Below are 20244 nucleotides of genomic sequence, written 5' to 3'. Positions count from 1 at the left end.
TCTCCATTTTCTCCATGTGAAAAGCAGATTGCTTTCAACTTTGTTAAGCATGAATGGCCTTACTTTTGAGCTATTTGTTTCATATTAGAGGCCACGGTTGTATACATGTCATATATGGTTATATTATATGTGCAGAAAAGGCTTATATACCATATTTAGATGATATTTCTTTTGTATCCTCCAGAAGTGGAATTTTGAGAAGGAAACAGGACTTTATGCCCCTACTTTATAGTTTCTTCTTTGGGTGAGCTGAAGTTCCTTTTCTCACTGATATGATTGTACAGGAGGAGGTTTCCTGGACCTTCTTAGGGTCCTTGACTGGGTCTGAAAATTAAACTGACAAAGACAGCTTAACAGGAGAAAAGTATACAAATTTATTTAAGGTAAGTTTTATGTGACATGGAGACTTTTGTGAGAAATGAAGACCCGAAGAAATAGACCTGAGTATTTTATGCTAGGTGTGATGAAGAGTATATAGTTGTGGAGCAAGATGTAGGGTAAGAGTATGAGGTAATTATAGTAAACCAGAGGAAACTTAGCAAGGCCTGTTAGAATTCTTCTCTGTATCCCTTTGTCTTTGGAGATAGAGATGCACCTTTCCTCTTGGTATAGGGAAGGCACCTTGCTTATGAAGGTTTTATGGCCCTTTTCAGGGAAGAAGGCCAGGGGAAGGTCAGCGTGACCTTCCTGCTTATGCCATTTTCTCAGATTGCTTCAACTTAAGATATTCAATATGCCAGCCTACTTTTTTGGGAGGTAGTACATCCTGAACCCAGCTAGGATAATATGGTTAATAATTGCAATGCAAAAAAAAAAAAAAAAGGATTTTAGAAAATAAAGTTTGGAAAAATAAAACAGGTTTTCACAAGAGTACCTATTTATGCTCATTATAGAGTATTATTTCTTCTGGTTTGGTGGGTGTAGCACTGGGAGGTATTAGATTGTGACCTTACTGAGCTTTTCCAAAGGATTTTTAAGTATTTTTTGCTGTAGTTATGTCATTAACATTTTATTCAAGAAATTTGAATTTATTTTTAAATGCAGTGGAATTAAATATTTCTAAGCTACATTTTCCTGTTCTTGTCTGAAGGAACTAGTTTCTTTTTCTGTAGAAAAGGAAATATTTTAATAATCTAGTAGGAAAAAAAATTGGAAGAAAATAGGCCAGTATGTCATCAGTTATTGCCTCAGTACTGGGATTATGACTAATTTCTGTATTTTTTTTTTTTTAAGATTTATTTATTTGAGAGAGAGAGTGAGAGAGAGAGCATGAGCAGGAGGGGCAGAGGGAGAGGAAGAGAGAATCTGAAGCCAACTCTGGCTGAGCGTGGAGGCCCATGCGGTGCTCAGTCTCACGACCCTGAGATCACAACCTGAGCCAAAACCAAGAGTCAGGCACTTTACTGATTGTGCCACTCAGGCACCCCTAATTTCTGTTTCTTTATGCTTTTCTACACTTTCAAGATTTTCTATAGCTAGAATATATTGCATGTAGAATCAGAAAAAAGGAAAATATATATGTGTATTTTAGCAGATTTTCATATGCCTAAGGAGTCAAACATTGCCTGTTCTTTTTTTTTTTTCTTTTTTTAAGATTTTATTTATTTATTTGACAGAGACGGACAGCGAGAGCAGGAACACAAGCAGCGGGAGTGGGAGAGGGAGAAGCAGGCTTCCTGCCGAGCAGGGAGCCCCATGTGGGACTCGATCCCAGGACCCTGGGATCATGACCTGAGCCGAAGGCAGACGCTTAATGACTGAGCCACCCAGGCGCCCCAAACATTGCCTGTTCTAATTGCAGAACCTGGAACCTTGGTTTTAGGCAAAAAAAAAACAAAGCCCTGTTGATGTTTATATAGCTTTCAGAGCTACCTGCTGTTTGGATTGGTAGTACATACATTCACAGACAACCTTCTCAGGGGGTTTGCTGTTGACCAAAGGAAGCAATTGTGTTTAGGACTTAAATGGCAGAAAGGGCTCACCATTGTCATTAGTGCCACATGGTTCTTTACATTCTACTTTGTGTGTGTGTGTGTGTGTGTGTTCTGTGGACATAGGTTTATTATATTTCTAATTCCCATCCAGTGAATTTGTGCAGTGGAAATGGATTCACAAGGCAGTGGGAGGAATCATGGGATAATTTCACCGTTTCCTCTATCATATTTATATAGTTTAGTGGACAATGCAAAATGAATACCTGCCTACAGGGTGGATGCACTTAAGATTCCCTTATGATTCATAAAGTCCTTAGCTTAGTTTTGAATATTACTTCCAGTTGGGGGAATTTCTTTAGACCATAACATGCTACAGTTATTTGAAAAAATTGCTTAGAAGATTGGTGTTTGAACCCAGAAGATTGCTTTGTTACTTTTTTAAGTGTGATCTTGGGGCTAGTACTTTTAACTTCTGAACTCTGTTGTCCCCATCTGTAAAATGGGGATGGTAATAATGTCTTCCATTAGAAGCATTAGGGGACATATGAAAGTCTTTTTTAAATCCATATATGTTTCATTTATTGACGAAGCTACTCTTGGCAAACTGCCTAAATTTGAATGGAGGTGATTTGGATCACATCCCTGAGTTCACAGCCTAGAGCCAAATTGCATTTGTCCATTCTGCTTAGAAGAGGGAAGGTCAAGGATGTATGGTTTTAATCTTATTTTTGTCAGAGGCTATGCCTACTCTAACCTCCATAGCTTCCATTAAAATACTCAGAAATAATTCATTTTCTTTTCCTAATTACTTAGCAGAAATTTAGAATTGAAAGAAACTAGTAACCAATCTTTCCTTCATACTTCCAGATCAACCAAAGGGATTCTTGGGTCCTGGAGACCAAAGAAAAAATCAGCAGGAATGCTCAGGGTAAATTGATGGATTGCAGAGCCAGGCTGGTAATTACTTTCATTGAGCTAAAACATTAGATTAGTACATGGAAGCAGAGTAGATGAAAATCAGGATTTGGACCTCTTCCCCCAGGGCTCCCATGGATACCCCACACTTTCCTTCTGGAGGCAGCCTTCTCTTTGGTGGGGTGGCTCTCCTTTCTTTCCTGGGACTTGACATGGATTTTCATGCCCCACCCTGGTGTAGACCTTTTGCTTTGTTGTCCTGGGCAACTGTTGATAAATATATATTTTTGTTTAGGTCAGCCAGCTTTCATGGTGGCAATAAACCCCAGTTTCTCAAGAGTTTTCAGCTGGATACCAGATATTGACAGATTGTGCTCATCTTGGGGTTTAAATTTCTAGAATTATGAAGCTTTAGCTTTTGGACTTTTGTGGCCACGGAGGTTTCACTTTTAAAGCTAACATGTGTTGATTGTTCGTTACTTCCTAGTGTGCTATGCTATGAAAGATCGTGAGCCCATAATGAGATTTAGTGACATGATTATTTAGTGATATGTGCTTGCCCCCAAGGGGCACATATATATTTTCAAGTGATAGTCAAATCCATAGTACATGAGAACTCATTTAATCTACAATGCTGTCAGCCCCAACCCTTCTATTATACAGTAGAGAATTGGATATCTAGAGAGAAGAAACTATTTGCAGATTATTAGAGCCAAGAATGGATTTGAACTCAAGTTTTTTGGGTTCAAGTTGCTTGTTACTTTATGGGGATAAGAAAAGTAGATACCTTATGGAATTTAGAAAGAATTAAATCCAAAAAAATCTATATTAAGAGTTAGGAACAGTGAGTGACATGGAATAAGACTTAAAAAATGAAAGTTATCATCACTGTCCTCTTCCTGTTTACTTTTTATTATTGCTATCGTTACTACCACTGCTGTGCTTTATAAGGTAGTCAAACAGTTCTTTGGTGTGTGCCATGTTGTAAAAGCCCAGCTTTTGCTGATAAATGGAAGCAGGTACTCGATTTATTGTGATTCTATTTAAAGAAAATTTCACAATGTTGGGTGCTTTTGATTTCCATATAGACCCATGAAAGGCATTGGCAAAAGATAATTGATAATTTGCAATCCTAATTTTGAATTTTATACATTTTGTGTGTATTAATGGGTTAGTAATATTTCAAACCTATGCAACTTTATCAAATGTGATTTTATTGAAGTACATCCTTTTAACAGCAGGGGTTCTGTAGAATTATGATTCATGGCTCTGCAGTCTCCTGTACTTCCTTGTTTCTGTAGTCATCTACATGGAATATGTAATATTTCAAGTGTTTAAGTTTCCTAATCTGTCAGCACAGAGCTTTCGGTTGGAAGACTTTAGTTATGAAATATATTCTGATGTAATTATTATTTTTTTTAAAGATTTTATTTATTTGAGAGAGAGCAAGAGAGCGAACACAAGTAGGGGGAGCAGCAGAGGGAGAGAGAGAAGCAGTCTCCCTGCTGAGCAGGGAGCCCAATGTGGGGCTCAATTCCAGGACCCTGGGGATCATGACCTAAGCCCAAGGCAGACGCTTAACCGACAGACCCACGAGGTGCCCTCTGATGTAATTATTTAAAAGATCAGACTTTTGAGGAATTTCTAATGACATGGGAATACACCCACAATATATTAATTGAAAAGAACTGGACACAGGGGCACCTGGGTGGCTCAGTTGTTAAGCGTCTGCCTTCGGCTCAGGTCATGATCCCAGGGTCCTGGGATCGAGCCCCGCATCAGGCTCCCTGCTCTGCAGGAAGCCTGCTTCTCCCTCTCCCACTCCCCCTGCTTGTGTTCCCTCTCTCGCTGTGTCTCTATCTGTCAAATAAATAAATAAAATCTTTAAAAAAAAAAAAAAAGAACTGGACACAAACTGTAGATAGTATGACCCTAACTTTGTGGCACATAAAAAGATATATATAAAGAAGAAACGCTAGAAGGAAATGTACCAAATGACTAATTATAACATTACCTATTGTCTGGGAAGATTAATAACTATTTTTTAAAATTTTTACAAATAATTTTTTTACTTTGTTTGAATTACCTGCAACTCCCTTTTTATACTTTATATGAATTATGTAAGAAGAAAGAAATTAAGTCAGTTGTGCCTTGGTAAGATAGTGATTGGTGAATGCCTCTTTGTGTTATACTAGGTCTGACTCTGATGTATTTGCATTCAGTCTCAGGCAGTATAATTTAGTAGAAAGAGCGTGGGCTTTGGAGTCAGTTTTGTGTGGGTTTCCAGCCTGCTGCCTTCATTTAAGAGCTTTGGGTCTAGGCACATTGCCTCTCTGAGCCTTAGTTGTCATTAAACCCAGATGTCATCTCCTTTGCAAGATTTCTTAATTCTGAAAGCAGTTTGCTCTCAGAGGTGCTCAGAAAATATTTGTTCCTTTTCTCCTCCCAACCACTACTCTTAACCTCCCAGCCCCCTACCCCAAATTCCACAAGGATCAATTCAGGGAATAAAGGAACTTGGAAAAAAGTTTAGTGTCATACTAATATTTTCAGTGGTTTGCCTTTTCAATCATCTTTTTACTTTAAGTCTCACATCCTTGGGAACCAAACTCGTGACAATCAGCAAGTGTCTTACTTCAAAGGATGAGAAAACTGAGCAAACTAAAATCATCATGTGCCCTCTGGAGCAGGGTGTGAGCATGCCTCTTCTCCAGAATCGTCCTGGGAATGTTGAGTAACAGCATCACCATCCACCTCTCCCTGGCAGTAATGTGGAGGGTGTGGGGAGGACTCTGGGGCTGAGGTAGGGTTTATAATTGCAGGGCCGTCTGGTCTTCCCTGAGCATTCTTTTCCCTTCCAGGATTCCTGTAATTGTCATCAGATGGATCAATCTCCCAAATGTTTCTGGTATTGCAGTGACTTTTGGAGTGTGCTTTTAAAAAAAAAAAGAAGCCAGTATTAGTTCGTGTCTGTTCTGTGGTATGTAGATACATGCAGATCATGCATCTCAGGAATATAAAGAAACCAGTCAGATGTGGAATCCTCCTTATCATCTTCTCTTGAGCCTTCCCGATTTCTTTGCTGATTCTTTTCCACCTGCACTGTTTTAAAGGAAAAAAAAATAATAAGTGAGGGAAGATAAAGGCAGTAGTCCTACTTCCAACTATAGTCAGCTGACCTTTTGGTCTCATTACTTTTAGGGACTTTTATAGAGCTTGCATCTTTTTTGGGTCTATTAAAGGCCTCTGGAGGTTGAGAGTTGGATAGTGGGTGAACCCTGTGAAGAATGATTCAAAGTCTTGGACCCTGCCTGGGCATGGAAGAGAAGGGGGCATGTGAGACAGACCCTGAATTTTATCTGATAAAATTTGAATGACAGAAATTATAGCATTAATTGGCAAGGCAAGTATTAAGGTGGAAAGAACAACCCAAAAGCACAGAGGAAAAGATGAGATGTGTTCAAGGAGGAGTATGGGATGCTGTTTAGTTTTAAAATGAGAAAAGTTGGGCGCCTGGGTGGCTCAGTTGGTTAAGTGACTGTTTTCAGCTCAGGTCATGATCCTGGAGTCCCTGGATCGAGTCCCGCATCGGGCTCCCTGCTCGGCAGGGAGTCTGCTTCTCCCTCTGACCCTCCCCCCTCTCATGTGCTCTCTCTCTCTCATTCTCTCTCTCTCAAATAAATAAATAAAATCTTTAAAAAAAAAATAAAATGAGAAAAGTTTCAGGGTGTCTGGTTGGCTCAGTCAGTAGAGCATGTGACTATTGATCTTAGGGTCATGAGTTCAAGCTCCCTGTTGGATGTGGAGCCTACTTTAAGAAAAAATGGGGGTGCCTGACTGGCTCAGTAGGTGGAGCATGCAATTCTTGATCTTGAGGTTGTGACGAGCCCCACGTTGTGTGTAGAGATTACTTAAATAATAAAATCTTAAAAAAATATGAGAAGTTTCATAAATTTGTATTCGTACTTTGAGTAAGGGTCAGCCTAATGATTCCAATTTTAGGATTAATGCTTTCTGTAAAGATATAGAAGGAATGGCCTATGCCCTCAAAGACTGTTGCATTCTGAGTTTTTCAAGGTATCTGAATTTTCGTTCATCGTTAAGTCTATAAATGAAAATCCAAATACAAGAAGGTCTTGCATGGGGGTATTTTTTATCACATAATCTCTTATAATTTGACCTTCACTGCTTTCCTAGGAAGGCAAAAATTGTCTAAATGAAAAGATAGCTAATTAAAAAAAAATGGAGCGATTGACATATGTTTCCCATATGTTTTCCCACCCTCTCATTCCCTAAGCAGAGACTGAGTAGAGAGGTGAGGTTGGATAGGATTGCTCAACTGGATCATACTGGGAAATGTAAAATTGAAAAGAACTGACACAGTTTCTCCTGATTCATGTTGGCTGAGAAATTTTGCTTTTTAAGAGCTACTTTACTTTTCTGGCTCTTACTCATCTAACTAGGAAAATACTTCATTGCATTCTGGTGCCCCTGTTGTCCAATGTTGGAGTGTTCTGTAAACTCACAGAGAATCAGATCTAGATAGTGATGTTAACAGTTGACTTGTTGACATAAAACTGCCCTTTTACAGATGTCATATGAATCTTCAAAAACGATTGAGGTCAACACTGATGTCTATCCTAAGAACTATCCCACCTCTCTCTTCGCAAGTGTCTGGGGGTGGGGAATGGGAACAGGAAAGCCATTGATCTTAGCAATGATAGGAGATAACTCATGATTAATATAAGAAAAGTCAAGTCATAGTGATTTCATTTACCTTGACAGTGATTGGTCTAAGAGTGGGCATGTGACTAAGTTTTGGCCAGTAATATGTAAGAGGAAGTCTGCTGGGAGAGGCTAGTGAAAGTCTCCCATCTGGAATGAACAATGATGGCTTGGAATTTGGCTGTGATGCTTACCAAGGCAGTGAACAAACATGAGGATGGACACTGAGATAGGAAAGGCAAAATGGGTGTCACTGACACCCTGACTACATACTTGTTCTGTGAGAGAACTAGTTATTTAAGGTCCTGTCAACCAGATTTTCTGTTCCTGGGACCAACCTAATTTCTATTGACTAAAATGCTTCTATTCTTTAGTCATGCTCCTTTTATTATTTTCCTTTCAGATTTGTGAAGTAGTTCTTAAAATCTGTAAATCATACAACCCACTATATATCATTTAAAGTATTTTCTGTTTCAGGACATAAAAGACAAATATTCCTTTTGGTGGGATTGAAAACTAAATTGCCCCTTCCCAAAGCAGGCGTACCTCTGCCAGTCAAGTCTTGTTGACCATCTCGTTTCACCAGTGAGGGAACCTTGGTGAAAGTGTGGTGGGACAAACATTTGCGTTTGGCTTGTATTAATTTATTTTGTTTCTGTTCTTTGTAAATTGGGTACTCTTTTTGCTTAGCAACTTTTTTCTGCTTTGGATTGTTAGGATTAATAATAGGAGAAAAAAGAGGTGTTGGGTATTGTCTAAAAATATATTGTATTGTTAGAGTAGTTACTCAGTTTTTAGTTGGTATTCCTTTGGGCTATAAGGTTTATTTGGTGTCTCCCTTTGTTGACAGTCCTGTTGCTATATTTAAGCCCCCTCTTGCAGTATATTTTACCGTTTAGTAAAGAGAACTCACTTTATTTCCTAAGATGAATTATAATTAGGACCGCTTGGTACTGAGACTCTTTCTCACTTAATACCCTTAATGAGATACAAATGTTCTAAATGTGCCTTCTGAATGGATTAGGTTTTGAGAGGAATCTACTTATTTTAGTTAACTAATCCCTTTGCTTTCGTATCATACATTCTTATTAGGCTCTCCTGTTTCTTTCTTTAAAAAATTATTTATGTATTTATTTTTAAAGATTTTATTTATTTATTTGACAGAGAGAGCCACAGCGAGAGAGGGAACACAAGCAGGGGGAGTGGGAGAGGGAGAAGCAGGCTTCCTGCTGAGCAGGGAGCTGGATGTGGGGCTTGATCCCAGGACCCTGAGATCATGACCCGAGCCGAAAGCAGATGCTTAACGACTAAGCCACCCAGGCGCCCCTAAAAATATTTTATTAATTTATTTGACAGAGAGAGACACAGCAAGAGAGGGAACACAAGCAGGGGGAGTGGGAGAGGGAGAAGCAGGCTTCCCGCCGAGCAGGGAGCCTGATGCGGGGCTCGATCCCAGGACCCTGGGATCATGACCTGAGCTGAAGGCAGATGCTTAACGACTGAGCCACGCAGGCGCCCCTAGGCTCTTATGTTTCTGTTCTATATGGAATTCTTGTGAAATCAGATCTTAGCAAACAGTGTTATTAACTTTCAGGGTCAGTGTTACTGAAAATGTCAATGAAATTTGTTGTTTCTACTTATCTTGTTTTATGGCACTCTTGCTTTTTTATACACTCATGATAAATATAATTCCTTCACTTTTCTTGCAAAATGAATTTTGTTTCTTAGTTCTTTTCTGGTATTTATGCTTCTACTCACTAGCATAAAATAATTGAAGGTATTTGAACTCCCCCACCAATTTTTTGGCTCCTTTTATAGTTCTGCTTAGCTCCTTTGATCTCTGGACATGGTGCATCTTTGTCCTTTTGCCAGAAACCTGAAAATGTCCCAATAGAACTTGTTCCTATATTGAGTCATGGTGAATTAGGTTTGTCTGATTTCTAGGAGTCAGTGTTTTACCCTTCTCAATGACCATGTCCTTTGTGGTCTGAGAAAGCAGACAAGTTAGTGAGGAAGTTCTGAAGAACTTGAGCTATGGAGTTACACTTCTTGAGTTCAAATACAGGCTTCACTGCTTAGTATTTGCATGCCCTTGGACAAGTTACCTGACTTCTCAGTGAGTGCTTTAATATTCTTCTGTAAAATGGAGACTATAATGCTACTTACCTTGTAGGTTGTTATGAGAATTGTATGAGAAAATTTAATGAAAATCTCTTATAATAGTGCTTGGTGCATACTAAGTGTACACTTGATGCGATGGTATCTGGTTGAATTTTTCAAAGTGCATTTTAAAATCTGTTTCTTTTTTTTTTTTTTTAAGATTTTTTAATTTATTTGACAGAGAGAGACACAGCAAGAGAGGGAACACAAGCAGGGGGAGTGGGAGAGGGGGAAGCAGGCCTCCCGCGGAGCAGGGAGCCCGATGTGGGGCTCGATCCCAGGACCCTGGGACCTTGACCTGAGCCGAAGGCAGACGCTTAATGACTGAGCCACCCAGACACCCCTAAAATCTGTTTCTTCTTTAGAGTTTTCACCAACCACCCTGTGAAGAAGGAGCTGTTATTTAACTGTAGTTTATAGGGGAAGTCATAGAGGCACAGTGTCAGTACATAACTTTGTTACTGGGAACAAAGTTTGGATTATAATCTGACTCTTTCCTCTAATTTGTTATACTTGACTGTGAATTGAATTGTTAGGAAGTTGCCTTGATTTTGTGATGCTATAAGCTAGAAGTTGTAGATGGGGAGGGCATAAATTCCTATTCCTTAAATCTGGCCCAGTGGTGAGCCAGCTCATTCATTCTAAAATTATTTATTTATTAAATATAAATAATTCTTAGTTTGCATTGTTCCCATATGCACAATTTGCAGTTATTACAGTTAAGTAACACCAGTTTCCAAAATACACAGTTTAAATTTCACTTATCATGTTAACTGTGAATAATTGTATAAAGTCAAACTAGCACACCCTGTTATTTGGTCCTGAACAGACAGCAAAGCATGTAGCTATGTTGCTTCTTGTCTCATTATAACATTTCATAAAAATGGATAATGCAAAGAGGGAACTGGCCAACAATGATCAAAGTTGCAGCAAAGAAATGAAAAGTGATAATGCTGCAAATGAAATTTAAACCGCTTGTAAAGAGAGGGAATGACCAAGGGAATGTCAACATTGCCACTGTTGTAGACACTCCATACATGCAGCCAGAGGAGCTGAGCAAAGGGTAATTTATAACAAATTAGGAAGGTGTTTGTGACTACACGATGAAGACCTAACAGAGGAAAGGTTGCTGGCAAAAAACTTCCTGTTAAAGGACCTCCTCAGAGGGATAGTGCAAGACAGTAAGACAGAGGATAAAATGTTGGAAGCTAGTCCAAACTTAGGAGTATACCCGTTCACCAAGGTATCAAAAGATGCTCATTTGGTATTTTAAATTTTACATTGAGAAGATGGCATTATGAACGACTCTTGATTTTTTTTTTAATAAAAAAAACCATATCTCAAAGCTTCAAATATTTAAAATTACAGTATACTAGATAAATTTTTTCCATTTTCCTATACAAATATAACTGATAGTTTTTAATGCTTCGACAAAAAATGTTAGAGGTTGTATAAAAATTGTAATTTTCCTATTGATTATTAAGATTGCTTTGCATGGTTTTGGCTTGTGTGGTCATTTCTATGGCTGTGCAGCAAGAGCTGCCTGTATTTTTTGAGCCAAGGGGGCACTCTTAAAAGTGGTGGGGATACATTGATGCCTTATGAAACATTTATTCCAGTACAGATTTTGGAGTGTCTGCCATGTGCCAGGCTGCATACACACATGTGAATAAAAAGTCCTTTTTCCAAAAGAATTCACATTTCAGTTGATTGATGAAAGACCAGATTATTGTCACAACATATGCCTATAATATGTATAATACATTTCTTTGAATGCAGTGATAGGGAAATATCAGGCATTATGAGAGCATACAGGAAGGGCATCCAACTTATTAGCTTGGGAATTTGAGGGGTGGGAGAGACAGGGAGACAGCCTGGAGGACTTAGGAGTTAATTGGGAAAAGCTGTGTTAAAGAGTGGGACAGTGGTGAGAAGCTTGTGCATGGAGGGTGCAGGACATTTGAAAAAGTTGATTTTTGCTGGAATGTGGAGGGCGAGATGGGACAGATCAACAGTGCCATGGAACCTGTAGACAATGGAAGAGTCCTTGGGGTTTTCCCCAATTTTTTTATATTAAGGTAGAATTTATATAGAGTAAAATGGACCCATTTTAGTGTATAGTTTGATGTGTTTGATATAAGGCCTGTAACCACCAGCAGAGTCAAGACAAAGAGCATTTATATTACCCCCTTAAATCCTCAGTGCTCCTGAGTGACTAACCCCTGCTCTCACCCCCAGCCCTGGCAACCACTGATCTGTTTTCTGCCCCTATGGAGTTATGCCTTTTCCAGAATGTCATATCAATGGGAATATATAGTATGTAAACTTTTAAGTCTGGTTTCTTTCTCTTAGTGTGATACTGTTGAGATTCATCTGTGTTGTTGCATGTACAAGCCTTTGGGTTGTAAGCAGGAAATTTTTTGAGATTTGATTGGGGGATGGATTTGAGAGGACCAAGAGTAGAGGCAGTTACTCTAAGTTAGCTAGGTGCTAATGGAGGAGAGTTGCAAAAGTGGGCCTTGGTTTGAGAAGTGCGTGGGAGGTGGAGTTGGTCTCAACTGAGGTTGGGAACACAGGAGTAACAACAGATGGGGAAGAGGAGACCCTGTATGTTGGATGTGTTGAGTGTGTGAATGTGGGATTACCTTGAGGTGAAGACCAGCAGGAGGTAGGCATGTGAAGAAGTTGATTTCCCTCCTTTCTTATCCTTGGGTCTTTGTCAGAATCCAGTTTGCTAAACATTGACCTTGCTTGATGAAAGGGCTCCTTTTTCTGTTCATCCTACCACATCATCATGAAAAATTTGCTTCCAAGAACTTGCTTTGGCTTATTGCACTATTGTTGAATAAACTTGTCATTTTTCAACAAATAGTATCAGATAGCTCCATTCATCTGCATTTACCCATTGTTTTCCATAGAGGACAGTATAAATGTTTCTGGGGAAGATGTGGGTGGTCCTTGGAGCTAGATATCAGAGTTCAGTGGTCATGAACCAGCCACAGGTCAGGGATTCTCTTTTGTTCTCTTTTCCATCAAAAGGGGTTCTCTTGAACTATGTTTTTGTAGGATACTACATTTGAACCTTATGGGATGGAAGTAGTGATGAGGGAACACAGTATTATCTATATTTAAGATGTGGCCGACTGACTCATTTTCTTTGCAAGGTCTTGATTCATTGAAGATCCTCAGGCTGCATCTTATAAGCTAATGGGAGAATTCTGTGCTTCATTAATGTCTACATCTGGCCTAGGAAGGGAAGCACCCCGGGAAGTGGTGGGCAGTTATTTGCCCCACTGATGAACTTTTCAGAAAGGTGATTTACCACACAAAGGCCTACATGAAAGGTATTGCATACAAAATTGGCTCACGGCCATGAATTACAGCTAACACAGCATTTCATAGTCAGGACAGCTCCATAAGGTAGATAATATTTTTTTCATCTCTTACGTGTGGGGAAACCGAAGTACAGAGAGGTCAAGTAACTTTCCCAGAGTGTGACAGCTAGTTCTGGTAGAGCTGGAGCAAAGCCAAGCCATGTGGCTCCAGAGTCCATACTCCTCTGTGTATACCATGCTATCCTTAGAGTTCTAGAATGCTACCATGGGAAGGACTCACAGGAATTTTTTTTTTTTTCCTCACTCTTCATTTTATAGTTAAGAGCGGTGAAGTCTAGAGAGGCTCTGCTGCATCACTCAGGATCATAGAGAGATAGTGGAGGCAGGGCTAGTTAAGGGCCCTCACCACTCTTGCAAATTTCATACCTTTGTCTTGGTTGCTTGTCAGTTTTGTATCCGTGAAGAATAACACTGAAGTAGGCCGACTGGCACAATTGGTGTTTAATTCCATCCTTTTCCTTGGCCTCCGCTCTCTCTTGCCTGGGAATGTACTAATTGGCTCTCTTCCCGTCCCCTCTGTTACTTTATTATTCCCAAGGGAGCCTGGAATCACCATTACTGTTTTCGAGCCTGTCCTGTTTGATCATTGTCCGATTTTTGCTCTTTCCAGTCTCTTTCCAATAGCAGTTGGGGAGGGGAGAAGCTGTCCAACCAGCTGGGTGAGAGTTGAGTGTGGGGATGGGAGAGGGGGAGGGGACTCTTACAGAATTGAGATTATTGCACTGCAGATCAAAGACCTTCCCTTCGAGGTGCTGCCCTTTGTGATTTTGCTCGTCCTGCTTCACCCATACCTACCAGATTTTACCCCTCCACATTTGGTGCAGGGCATCTCCCCCTCTGCTGTTGGAATTCAGAGCTAGAAAGACAGTACCAATGGATTTGCTTGCCCCAAGCACTTATTCACATAGAACAGGACATCTGGGACAGAAAATGGAGCCATTGCCTTAACAGTTCACATTTCATATTTGTTTTAATTTTATTTTGAGGAGCCACGTTTGGGGGAATAAATTAATTTCTTTAACATTTGTTAATCTTTCTTTTACAAAAAGTCCCTCATGTAAGCTTATTCAAATAGAGACTGATGTTTTTCTTCTGTTTCCTCCTCTTTCCCTCCCTTCCTTCCTTCCTCCCTTGTATAGTGGGTCTTTGTATGTAAAAAATTTAACTCCTGATCTCGTCTCTTCCCCCCCCCCCACAATGAAGTTGAATATTAATGCATTATGGTCACCATTCTCCAGTGGCTTACTCTTTCTCCACATTCTCTATAATTAAAAATGTCCTCAGTTTCAACTCAAAATACCTGAAAAGACTCCTTGTTGACTTAAGAGAAAGCAAATTTCCCCAGGTAAGTTCCCATATGTTTTCTGTAAAAACTGGCACACACTTCCTTTGTATGTTACCCCTGTCCAATGAGATCCTTATAAGAGTAATCAGCCAGTCAAAGCCACTCATCTCTTTTTGCCTGCATTTTCTTGGGCAGTTTTAACTCTTTTGGTGCTGTGCAGGAAAGTTTGCTTCTTCCGATTACACAGTAGTGCCAGATTCCTGAGATTGCCACCTTCCCTTCAGTTTCCTCAGATGGCTGTTGAGCCTTAGGGCTGTTCTTCTGCATAGAGGTGAGTTTCCCCTCAAGGCCTTGGGAAGGGCCCCAGCAAATGTGTTCACATTGTCATTTCTTTTTCTGAGGTTTGCATATATTTTTGTGTGCTTTCTCTTAAAGAGGTTCTTTGAAAGCCTAAATATAAGCTTTAGGTCTCACTTAACCTACATCTGCTCTTGAGTAGTTCTCTTCAAGAAATACAGAGCAAGAGCTTTATCACTTTAATTAGTCACCTGATCCAGTTACTTTCTCTGTGGCCTTCCAGTTCTTCTTTTAGTTTTTCTAATTCTGGTCTCTGAAAATGGGGAACAGCGGTTCATCCACAGCCTCCATCAGGAGGTAAAAGCCCCAACAGAAACTTTGCCACAGAGATACTTTAAGGCTTGACAATGGACACAGATTTGCTTAGTGGAGAGTTGTGCTGGGCAAAGGTGAGTTTAAGGTTCTAGTTCTTCTTCTAATACACAAGCACATGTCCTTTTCAGGAAAATATACTGGAGGCTGTCTCTGTGAAATGCACTGTAATGTCAGTTTGTACACAGGAACCTTAACCAGTCTTTAGAAGTGCCCATCGTTTTTGGGTCTCACAGCCTCAGATACCTGAGTGATCATTTTCTTCCTGTGTCCTCTCCCACTCCATTTGCTGCCAAATTCTGAAGACATTTGTTTTTGTTTGCATTGTCTCTAAGAAGTGTCCTTTCTTTAAAAAAAAAAAAAAAATCTTATTCTAATTACTGGGGAGTCGAATGGAGGTGGTAGTTTATAAAGTGAATTCATATCATTCCTTTACTCCTTTTTTTTCTTTTTTTTTAAGATTTTATTTATTTGACAGAGCGTGCACAAGTTGGGGGGGCAGCATGCAGAGGGAGAAGCAGACTCCTTGCTGAGCAGGGAGCCCGATGAGGGTCCCCATCCCAGGACTCCGAGATCATGACCTGAGCCCAAGGCAGATGCCCAACCGACTGAGCCACCCAGGAGCCCCTCCTTTACTCCTTTTCAATCTTACTGCCCTACTACAAACTGACTACAGTAATTTGGCCAATTCACCCTCAGACTCCTTCCAGGCACTGACTCATTGGCGCTGGAGGCTTTTAAAAATACTTGACCTTCGGGCGCCTGGGTGGCTCAGTTGGTTAAGCGACTGCCTTCGGCTCAGGTCATGCATGATCCCGGAGTCCCGGGATTGAGTCCCACATCGGGCTCCCTGCTCGGCAGGGAGTCTGCTTCTCCCTCTAACCCTACCCCCTCTTGCGCTCTCTCTCTCACTCTCTCTCTCTCTAATAAATAAATTTAAAAAAAAAATACTTGACCTTCTCACAGCTCAGCTCTCAAACTTCATCCATTACCGACCCTCTCTGGTCAGAATAAGTCCTTCCTTCTGTGTTCAGGGTTCTCTGTAAGAATAGGTGAGCTTATCTTTCCGTCTCTAGCTCTCCCTGACCATCTTTTTTATATTGTATCCTAGCCATGTTGTTTCCCAGGTATGCCTCCTATTTTGCAGTCTTTTCCTTAAGGCACCTACTACCTGCTTTGTACCTTGTGGGACAATTACTTGTATGTTTGTATAATGCTCCAGACTAGATTTTTTTTAAAAAAAGATTTTATTTGTCAGAGCACAAGCAGGGGTAGTGGCAGGCAGAGGGAGAGGGAGAAGCAGACTCCCCACTGAGCAAGGAAACTGATGCGCGGCTTGATCCCGGGACTCTGGGATCATGACATGAGCCGGAGGCAGACGCTTAACGCCTGAGCCACCCAGTTGTCCCTCCGGACTAGATTTTTAAAAAAAAATTCTTGGAGGGTGCTTTGTCTTATTTATTTTCAGTGGTGGTAGGTGTCCCAAGTACTCAATGAAAAAGTAGCCCCAGATTACTACAAAGACCTTTGGGAACAACCCACTCAGCACACTGAACCCTCATTATCTGTGTTCCCCACCACACTGTGAGCATCTCTAGAATGGGGGCTGTGCTCTTTGAATCTCCAGTGCTGGAAGAGTCAGCTGCAAAGTTTCTTGGACTGAAAAGATAGTCACATTTGTTTCTTCTTCCTGTGATGCTTTCCTCCATTCTTTCAATAGGATTTTTTTTTCTTGTTTTAACCAAGAATTTTGAATTTGGGTCAGACTTACTGGAAAAAGAAAATTGACTGCTATTCTACTACTAGTTGAGGTGTCACTCATCACTTTGTGTTTGAAATTTTAAATTAAAAAAAACTCCCAATATTTTTTATGTATCAAACACTTAAAAATTTAAATGAATATTAAAATTTATATTTGGAAAATTACCAGTGTATGTTTAGCTAATTGGGTGGTTGCATAACCAAGGTTAGGGAATATCTAGTTTTAACATGGCCTTGATTTTTTATTTGAACTACTTTCTTTAACATTTCTAGACCTCCCCTTTGGGAGGTCTAGAATAAAGTAGAGGTTTAATTTGTAAATTCTTAATTCACATTTGTTGTACAGCTATTATGATCAAATGTTAAGTAAATAATACAAAGTAGTGCATATTGTTTGAAACTTTTATCGGCTCTTCCCAAATCTTAAACCTAAATTGGTATTAAACGTGTCTTAGTGGTGCCTGGCTGGCTCAATCAGTAGAGCATGCTACTCTTTATCTCAAGGTTGAGTTCAAGCCCAATGTTGGGCATAGAGCTTACTTTAAAAAAAAAAGTGTCCTAAATGGTATAATTATTTCATAAGCAACCTGAACTTTGGGTAAATTTGCAGACTCTTGAACCCTATAATATGCAGAAGAGTAAGCTTAAATATAACATAAGCATAAGTCGTCATGATTTGCATAATTTATCTCTTCAACATAAATATTGTACTCCTATAGTAAAATTGCTGTCCTAGAAGTCAGATTTTGATTGTCTGAGTGTTTGTAGGACTGGAGAAGGTTTTAGGGTCATGTTTATGTTTAGACTTAATTTGAATGGTAAGTTAAGATTTATGGTGAGCAGTATACAAAATGTTTTATTTACTTTTTCAAAGCTTATGAATAAAAAAGCAACATCTGCATCTGATCTTTGAGAAGCAAGTTCAGGAAACACGGTATAATTCTATTTTAATTGTTTCCCTTAATTGCACCTTATTTCTGTTTATTTACAAATGGTGTATTTAAGACATTAACATATTTAATACCCTGTGATTGGATATATTTAACTTTCTACTAGACTCCTGCTTTCACATTTCCAGACTCTGCGAACAGGAGCACGTAAGATCTGTCTTTTGCTTATATTACTGTACAAGTATACTGTGTTTTCATGACATGAAACACACAGCCCTAGTTTACTTAGAGTAAATACTTGTAACAATTAGGTATACTTAGCTTCTGTGACAGAATGTTTACTTCTTAATTCATCCGTTATTTTTTTCAGAATTATTTATCAAGCTCATATGATATGCTACCAAGTATAGTTGACGTAGTGGTGAACAAAACAGAAACATTTCTTTCGTGCCCTCATAGTATCTTAGAGTCTGGTAGGGGAAGAAAATGTGAAACCAGGCAACCGTAGTACCTTGTGATAAATGCTGTGGAATGCTAAGCCCAGGGTTCCATCAGCATACACAGTGCCGGAGACTTCTAGAGTAAGTGACACCTCTGCCTCTTTATTCCTCAGAGTTAGCCCGGTGAAATGAAGGGTTCTAGGAAGTGTGGCTAAAAATGTTCCTGGCACCAGGAATGACACTCATAAAAGCCCAGAGTAAAGAGAAAACTCAGCACGTTGGAGGACTAGTATACTAAAGCTTTAGGCAGGTAAAGCTCAGATAATCAGAACTCTCATTTTGGATCAGAACATTTTCTTCCTCAGTTTATTTTGATGAGAAGATGAGAAGTAACTACAAATTTGTTGTTTGATTCCCCCCCAAAATAATAGAAATACTCATTTAAGAAAATTTGAATTGTATGTAACTAACAAATATTTAAAATCATTCATAATTTTAACACCCAGAGATAACCTTACTTATGATTTTGTAACTAGCCTTCCTGATTTTTTCCAGTGCATCTTTAATTTTATAAAATTGAGATGATACTGAAAATGCTGTTTTGTAACTGACATTTTGAACTTAATATAAAAGTTATAATTGTTTTCATAACCTTGGGGGAGCTTGTTAAATATGAATTTTAATGGCCACATAGTATTCTGTCATGAGCCATTATTTATTTATAGACCCCGCATTATTGGAAAGATAGGTTGTTTTCAACTTTTTGCTATTTTAAATATTGTTCCAATTAATGTATTTGTATTTAAATTTTAAACTCTTCTCTGTTTCTCTAGGGTAATAAAAAAGTATGTCCTTTCTACTGTGCCCCTGCTTTTTTTTTTATTTTTGTAGATATAAACTGCTTGTTTACCATCAGCACCCCTGAAGATCAGTCCAGCCCTGATGATATGAGATCTTGAATCTAGATCTTCAGATCTTTGGCATTTAGACCAGTACTTTCCAAGATACCTGCTTGAAGAACAAATTTGGAAATGAATCCCATTACATCTATATAAATAAAAGCATAAGTTGAACTCGATGTTATATGGCTGGACATGAAATGTAAGGCTGGTGTTGTTACATCCAGTTTTTTTTTTAGCGTGCCTACATGTCTCTAGAAATGACTTATCCAGGGAATTTTTTTTTTAAATAGCGGAATTAAATCTTTTATAGGGAATGTTCTTTTTTTTTTTTTTAAAGATTTTATTTATTTATCTGAGAGAGAGAATGGGAGACAGAGAGCATGAGAGGGGAAGGGTCAGAGGGAGAAGCAGACCCCCCACTGAGCAGGGAGCCCGATGTGGGACTCGATCCCGGGACTCCAGAATCATGACCTGAGCTGAAGGCAGTTGCTTAACCAACTGAGCCACCCAGGCGCCCCTAGGGAATGTTCTTTAACTGTATGATTAAATAACCTTTTTGTCAGTGACTTGGAATATTATCTTAGTATACAAATACTTCTGTGGCATTAAAAAGAGAAAAATGAATGTTTCTTGGGTAAGCATTTTTTCTTAAAGATGTCGAGAGGATTGTTTTGCATAGAACCATATAGAAAATGCTAACCATAGGAACCACTTGGCTTTACAGGGATTTTATTTTTTGTAGATTTTGTGCTGTCTCAGGGTTGAAATCCTGTGTCCACCTTAGCGCCAAGCACATCATACTCAATAAATATTGCCCAAAAAAACACTTAAAAAATAACAGCTTTATTTAGCTACAAGTCACATACTATCAATTTACCTATTTATGGAGTGTTTATTGGTTTCACTGGTATTTTTCATGTATTCAGAATTGTGTAACCACTACCACAGTCAATTTTAGAACATTTTTATCACCTCAAAAAGAAATTTATAACCTTCAGCTATCATCCCCAACACTGCCATCCCCCTGCAGCTGTAGGCAACGACTGATCTACGTTATGTCTCTGGATTTGCCTATTCTGGATATTTCATACAAATGGAATCATACTGTATTTGGTATTCTGTGACTGTCTTCTTTCACTTATATAATATTTTCAAAATTTACCCATGT

General features: G+C 39.2%; 1 protein-coding gene across 5 annotated transcripts in view; it reads left to right on the top strand.

The window, feature by feature from the left end:
- Positions 1 to 20244, top strand: part of BNC2 (basonuclin zinc finger protein 2) — a 433411-nt gene that overhangs the window by 65529 nt on the left and 347638 nt on the right. The window lies entirely within an intron of this gene.

This window comes from Mirounga angustirostris, unplaced genomic scaffold (assembly GCF_029215605.1).
Source record: "Mirounga angustirostris isolate CCGP_5_RB_7025 unplaced genomic scaffold, mMirAng1.0.hap1 SCAF_15, whole genome shotgun sequence".
Classification (NCBI taxonomy): domain Eukaryota; kingdom Metazoa; phylum Chordata; class Mammalia; order Carnivora; family Phocidae; genus Mirounga; species Mirounga angustirostris.
This window is presented reverse-complemented; position numbering and strand designations above follow the sequence as displayed.